A 7500-nucleotide genomic window follows, 5' to 3' on the forward strand; every position below is an offset into this window, starting at 1 on the left:
ATAATATAACAATTATAATAATAATAGTAAACGTACAATAATAAAACAATTTACATTAAAACATTATTAATAATGATACATTAATAAATAAAATAATAATGAAAATTATACAAATAATAGCAATCACATTACAATAATAATAAAAATATAATACTATAATGATAATAGTACTATAATAATAATGTTACTGAGAGAGAGAGAGAGAGAGAGAGAGAGAGAGAGAGAGAGAGAGAGAGAGAGAGAGAGAGAGAGAGAGAGAGAGAGGGAGAGAGAGAGATTTTAATGCCACACTTCATAAAAGGAAATGATACAACTAGCAATAAATATCATACATAAGAAGGATCAAAAATGTAATTGTGTATTTTATTGTAAAGTCACAGTATTGATAACTATTTCACTACTACTACTGCTACTGCTACTGCTACTGCTACTGCCTGCTGCCACTGCCACTGCTGCTGCCACTGCCACCACTGCTACTGCAACCACTGCTGCTGCAACCACTGCCACTGCCACTGCCACTGCTGCTGCTGCCACTGCTGCCACTGCCACCTGCCACCACTGCCACTGCCACTGCACACTGCCACTGCTGCTGCCACCACTGCACCACTGCCACTGCTGCCACCACCACTACACCACCACCTGCCACCACCACTGCCACCACTGCCACTGCCACTGCCACTGCCACACTGCCACTGCCACCACCACTGCCACTGCACTGCTGCTGCCACTGCACCACTGCCACTGCCACTGCCACCACTGCTGCCACTGCCACTACCACCACTGCCACTGCCACTGCTGCCACCGCTGCCACTGCCACCACCACCACTGCCACCGCCACACTGCCACTGCTGCCACCACCACTGCCACTGCCACCGCCACCACCACCACTGCCACCACCACCGCCACCACCACTGCCACTGCCACCACTGCCACTGCCACTGCTGCACCACTGCCACCACCACCACCACCGCCACCGCCACCACCACCACTGCCACCACCACTGCCACTGCCACTGCCACTGCTAACGCCACCACTGCCACTGCCACTGCCACCACTGCCACTGCCACTGCCACTGCCACCACCACTGCCACTGCCACCACTGCCACTGCCACCACCACCACCACCACCACCACTGCCACCGCCACTGCCACTGCCACCACTGCCACTGCCACTGCCACCACCACCACTGCCACCGCCACTGCACCGCAACTGCCACCACTGCCACTGCCACTGCCACTGCCACTGCCACCGCCACTGCCACTGCCACTGCCACACTGCCACTGCCACTGCCACCACCACCACTGCCACTGCCACTGCCACTGCTGCCACCACCACTGCCACTGCCACCACCACCACCACTGCCACTGCCACTGCCACCACCACCGACACTGCCACTGCCACTGCCACCACACACTGCCACTGCCACCACCACCACTGCCACTGCCACTGCCACTGCCACTGCCACCACTGCCACTGCCACCGCCACACCACCACCACCACTGCCACTGCCACTGCCACTGCCACCACTGCCACTGCCACCGCCACTGCCACTGCCACTGCCACTGCTGCTGCCACTGCCACTGCCTGCCACTGCTGCCACTGCCACTGCCACCACACCACTGCCACTGCCACTGCCACTGCTGCTGCCACTGCTGCTGCTGCTGCTGCTACTCACCACTGCACCACTGCTGCTGCTGCTGCTGCTGCCACTGCTGCTGCTGCTGCTGCTGCTGCTGCTGCCACTGCTGCTGCTGCTGCTGCTGCTGCTGCTGCAACCACTGCCACTGCTGCTGCCACCACTACTGCCACTGCTGCTGCCACTGCTGCTGCTGCTGCCACTGCTGCTGCTGCTGCTGCTGCTGCTGCTGCCACTGCTGCTGCTGCTGCTGCTGCTGCTGCACTGCTGCTGCTGCTGCCACTGCCACTGCACCACTGCAACAACAACAACAACAACAACAACAACAACAACTACAACAACTACTACTACTACTACTACTACTACTACCAACTTTAATAATAATAAGGATGTTTATCATATGGTGGGACTTACGGAGATAGTAGTAGTAGTAGTAGTAGTAGTAGTAGTGGTGGTGGTGGTGGTGGTGGTAATTATCTATATTTTTTTTCTTTCTTTCACTATCTTCAAAGTTTTTTCTATCTTCCTCTTTAGCTAATATTTATTCTTCTTTTGTCTTTTCTTATATTTTATCCCTTTTCGCTCACTTTTCTATCCTGTTTTCACTATTACTATCTTTTATTCTATTCCTTCACAGTATTTTCTTTCTTTTCTTCAATTTTTCTCATTTTTAGGATTCCAATATTTTTTTTTTCACTCCTTAAATTTTCTTGATCTTTTCTTACTTTTTTTCGTTTTTCTTTCCTTCGTTCATTTTTTTTTTGAGGGAGTGGCAGAACAATTTTTCTTTCTTGTCCTTCTTTTCTTTTTCATGATTTTTTACTTCACAAAATTTTCCTTCTCTTCGTAAAATTAAGAGCAAGATTTTCCTTCTTTTTGTAACATTAAGGACAAAATTTTCCTTCTCTTCTTAACATTGACAAAATTTTCCTTCTCTTCGTAAAATTAAGAGCAAGATTTTCCTTCTCTTCTTAACTTTGACAAAATTTTCCTTCTCTTCGTAAAATTAAGAGCAAGATTTTCCTTCTTTTTGTAACATTAAGGACAAAATTTTCCTTCTCTTCTTAACATTGACAAAATTTTCCTTCTCTTCGTAAAATTAAGAGCAAAATTTTCCTTCTCTTCATAACATTGACAAAATTTTCCTTCTCTTCGTAAAATTAAGGACACAATTTTCCTTCTCTTCGTAAAATTAAGAGCAAAATTTTCCTTCTCTTCGTAAAATTAAGAGCAAAATTTTCCTTCTCTTCGTAAAATTAAGGACACAATTTTCCTTCTCTTCGTAACTTCTTTTAGGCTTAACTTTTTTCCCCTTTTTCTTCCCCTTTTGTGTGTCTATATTTTCTTTTAAGTATTTTTAGGCCTAGCAAGTTTTTGTCTCTTTTTTCACATTATGTCTGTCTATATTTCCTTTTCTTTTCTTAGGCATAGCTATTTTTTTCCACCTTTTTTCCCTTTTATCTGTCTATATCTTCTTCTTTCTTAGTCATCTTTAGGCCTACAGCAAATTTATCTCTACATTTGTATTTTCCTAACTTTATAGTGTTAGTCTTTTCTTATTTTCCTAAACGTTTAATTCTATTTTCCTATATACTTTTTTTGTATTCTAAGCCTAGATAATTTTTTTCCGGTTTATTAATGTTTTTTTTTCATATTTTCTAAGTCTACAAGATTCCTTTTTTTTCTATATTTTCTTTTTTAAGCTTGAATATTTTTCTTTTTATTTCCTCTCTGCCTCTTTCTGTCTTTTTCTTGTTTTTATTATATTTTTTTTCCTTTTGTGCTAATATGTGAATTTTCCTTTTTCTTTTCGTTTTTCTTTCTTCCTTCCTTCCATTTCTTTCTTTCCTTCCCTTTTTTTTTCTTTCTTTCTTCGTTTATTAATATGGATATTTATGTGATTATATATGTCTTTCTTTCTTCATTAATCTCTTTATTAATTTTCTGTTTTTTCTCTTTCTTTACTTTCTTCCTTACTACTTTCCCTCCTTCCTTTCTTCTTTCTTTCTTTCCTTCCTTCCTTCCTTTCTGTCTCTCTTCTCATACTTTTCCCATCTTTCCTTCCTTATATATCTCTTCTCTTACTTATTTCCTATCTTTTTCTTTCTTCTATCTCTTCTCTTGCTTTTTTCTTTCTTTCTTTCTTTCCTTCTGTCTTTCTCATGCCTTTTCTATTTTTTTCTTCCTTCTATCTTTCTCCTGTTATATTTTTTCTTCCTTCCTTTCCTTCTATTTCTCTCTCCTCTTATTTATTTCTCCTTTCATTTCCTTTGATATCTCTTCTCTAATTTTCTATCTCTCCTTTCTTCCACCTCTCTCCTCTTATTTTTTTTTCTCCCATCCTCTCCTTCTATATCTCCTCTCATTTTTTATATTTCTTCCTTTCCTTCTATTTCTCTCTCTCTTCTCACTTTTTTCTCCCGTCCTCTTACCATTATCTTCCTTCCTTTCCTTCTATTTCTCTTCTCTTATTTTCTGTCTCTCTTTTCTTCCAGCTCTCTACATTAACACTTAAGGAACAGAAGAGCTCAAGGCTTCTCCAACTTTTACTGCAACTGACACCACAAAAAATAAGGCAGTGTTTTAATTCTTGTCTCTCTCCCAGTGAAGAAAATGAAACCAGGTGACCAAAACTAGGAACCTCGTGACTGAAAGAAAGAACAGCAAAAGGAAGGAATTGACTGAATGAGATGAGGATGAGAGGAAGAGTGTTGTACGTTGAGGATAATGAAGATAATGGTGGTGAAGGAATTAATTGTGAAAGGATAATGGTCAGAAAAAAAAACAAACAAAACAAAAAAAATGATAATGATGATGTGGGTGAAGATGGTGATGAAAAGAAGTGTGATTGTGAAGTGAGTGAGTGAAATGGATTTTGATTTTGAATTTTTGATGGAGAATAGTGAATGAAAATGGTGACGACTGATCATTAATAGAAAAAGAAAAGAAAATGGATGACTAAAAGTAGTAGGAATGGGTGATGGAATGATGGGTGTAAATGAAATGGGCTTGAATAGTGACGATGAATGACAGAGAATGAAATAAGGAAGGAAAAAAAATGGTGAAGGAATAATTACGAAGGAAACGAGAAAAGAAAGAGAAAAGAAAAAAAAATACGAGAACGACAGTGAAATAGAGAATATGGATAATTTTACTTGGAAGAATTATGAAAGAAGGAAGAAAGGAAGAAAGAAATGCGCAACAAAAGAATCAATAGAAGAAATAAAAACATCGTAGAAGGGAGAACAAAATCATTGATAACTGAGTGAAGGATGACAGGAAGAAAAGAAAGAAGAAAAGAAGGAAGAAAGTAAGGAAGGAAGGAAAGAAGGAAAGGATGAAGGAAGGAAGGAAGGAAGAAAATTATGAAGGGGAAAAAGTAGACAATAGTAAAACACACACGAGGGAGAAAGTTAGAATAAGTGAAGGTAAAAAGAAACCTCCTTGTAAACTGCCACTTATAACTACCTTCCTAACTGCCCCGTGACTACCTTCCCGTCTTAACTACTCCAGCTATGATCATGATGCCTTTAACTACCACTAACTTCATCACTACCTTCCTAACTGCACTATTAATCCCTTTCAGTGTCAGGACGCGTTATCATATTCTTAACCAGCAATCCTAACTACTATTTCTATTATTTTTATACTTCATTAACTTCCACTGTCACTTTCTTAACTGCCACTGTAGCCATTGCAACTGTCTTTCACTATCTTCGTAACTGCTTTCATAATTAACTCTCCAACTACCTTCCTAACTCTCCTACCTTTCCATGCAACCGTCTCACTTTCTACCTCTGTTTCCTGTGTCACTAAACCACTAAGACATTTCCTTTACTTATACAACCAAACCTCCTTACATTGCGCCATTACTCTCTACACACTTTTATTTTCATTTGACTCTCCCATTTTCTCTCTCGTTGTTTCCTGTCACTAAACCACTAAGACATTTCCTCTTCTTATACATCCAAGCTTCCTTTCAGTGCCTCATTACTTTCTTAACTAATTCTCTAGACACGTTTCTTTTCATTTGACTCTTCCATTTTCTCTCTCATTGTTCCCTATGTCACTAAACCACTAAGATATTTTCTCTTCTTACACCTCTAAACTTTCTTTCAATGCCTCATTATTTTCTTAACTGATTCTCTAGACACTTTTCTAACTTTGCTTTCTTCCTACTTAAACCTTCTCACTTTCTGGTTCATTGTTTCCTGTGTCACTAACCATTAAAACAATTTCTCTCCTTATGTGACTAAATCTCCTTAAATCTCACCATTACTTTCTCTTTTAACTCTCTAATCCTTTTCCCTAACGCTATTATCTTTTCATTTGACTCCTGTTTCCTATCCCATTGTTTCCTGTTACTTACCATTAAAACATTTCCTCTCCTAATGGAATCAAATCTCCTTAATCCCTTCAGTACTGGGACACATTTTTACCTTGAGATTTGTGTACATTTTATTGACATCAAGAAGGGTCTATGGAGGTAAAAGATTAATGGCCAGGTTCTTCACTATTTTAATCCCACACACGAGTTTCTGAAGCTGTATAAAATCACCAAATGATAAGCAGAATTAATATGAAATCGCGTTAAATCACAGTGACTAGAAACGGCAAAAATCTCTTCCTTGTACATTTCTTCTTCCCTTTTTACATCTTTCCTTCTCGTAGGTGGTAATAAAGAGTCCACACATTGTCACACTAAAAGGGTTGACCGTCTCCGTGAGCTCCACCTTGTTATGCCTCTCTCTTATTTCCCTCAGTCGTGGCACGCTAGCTGAGTGTCACCAGGCAACAGTGTCACTCATCCTTCGCTGCACGTGTGAAAGATTGGCTAGTGTGAAGGGATTAACATTTTCTGACTTAAACCGAGAGGCATTTGTACTGAAAACTAGAGGAGAGATTAAAATTTTTCAATGTTTTCTTCCTTAATCCCTTCAGTACCATGACGCGTTTTCATATTCATTCTGGTTACTATTTGGTGATTTTATACAGCTTCAGATACTTATGTGGGGATTAAAATAGTGAAGATTCTGGCCATTAATCTTGTGACCTCCTTAGACCCTTCTTAATGTCAATAAAATGGCTTGATCGTACACAAATCTCAAGGTAAAAAATGTGTCCCAGTGTTGAAGGGTTTAATCGTCACGTGTGTTGATGTCATGAAATAAACAGTAACTTTGTTTTATGTTTTGTATCCTAGTTATTATTATATGAACAGATTAACCTTGGCTGTCTTTAACTGAGAGATCTAGAGAGAGAGAGAGAGAGAGAGAGAGAGAGAGAGAAAGGAAACGATTTTTTTTTTTTCAAGCGTATCTTTTTAAATTGCCACTTTGAAATTGTTGACATAATGTGAACAGGTGAACTTTCTTTTAGGTATTAATTAATAGAAATCCATATAAAAAGTAGAAGAGAGAAACGATTAATTTTCCTCATGTTTCTTCTTCAATCGTCACGTTGCGAGTTGTTGATAGTAGTCTTCATTCTGATGTTAGTCCTTCTGCCCTAAGTGAAAGGCAGCCATACAGAATAGAAGGAGAGGAGAGAAGGATGCTATTATTAATTTTCACGTGTTTCTTCTTAAATCGACAAATACTAACGCAAGAACAAGAACATCAACTAACCTATCAAGTACTTACAAGATTTCAAGACGACCAAGTGAAAAAATAAATAAAATAGTATATGAATGAATAAAATAAATGAATAAAATGAAGGACCAAAAACAGGAGAAACATACATACATATATACATACATACATACATACATACATACATACAACGAAAACAACAAAAGACAACAAAAAAACTATCATTTACTAACAAAATTTCAAGACAATGAACAAATAGATAAGGAAAATAGA

General features: G+C 39.3%; 1 long non-coding RNA gene across 1 annotated transcript in view; it reads left to right on the forward strand.

The window, feature by feature from the left end:
• Positions 1 to 6819, forward strand: part of LOC123501438 — a 44890-nt gene extending 38071 nt beyond the window's left edge. The window contains exon 2 of the long non-coding RNA XR_006673638.1: positions 4242 to 6819. This is a non-coding gene — a long non-coding RNA (uncharacterized LOC123501438). The remainder of the gene's footprint in view (positions 1 to 4241) is intronic.
• Positions 6820 to 7500: the final 681 nt, after the last annotated feature.

This window comes from Portunus trituberculatus, chromosome 9, assembly GCF_017591435.1.
Source record: "Portunus trituberculatus isolate SZX2019 chromosome 9, ASM1759143v1, whole genome shotgun sequence".
Lineage (NCBI taxonomy): Eukaryota > Metazoa > Arthropoda > Malacostraca > Decapoda > Portunidae > Portunus > Portunus trituberculatus.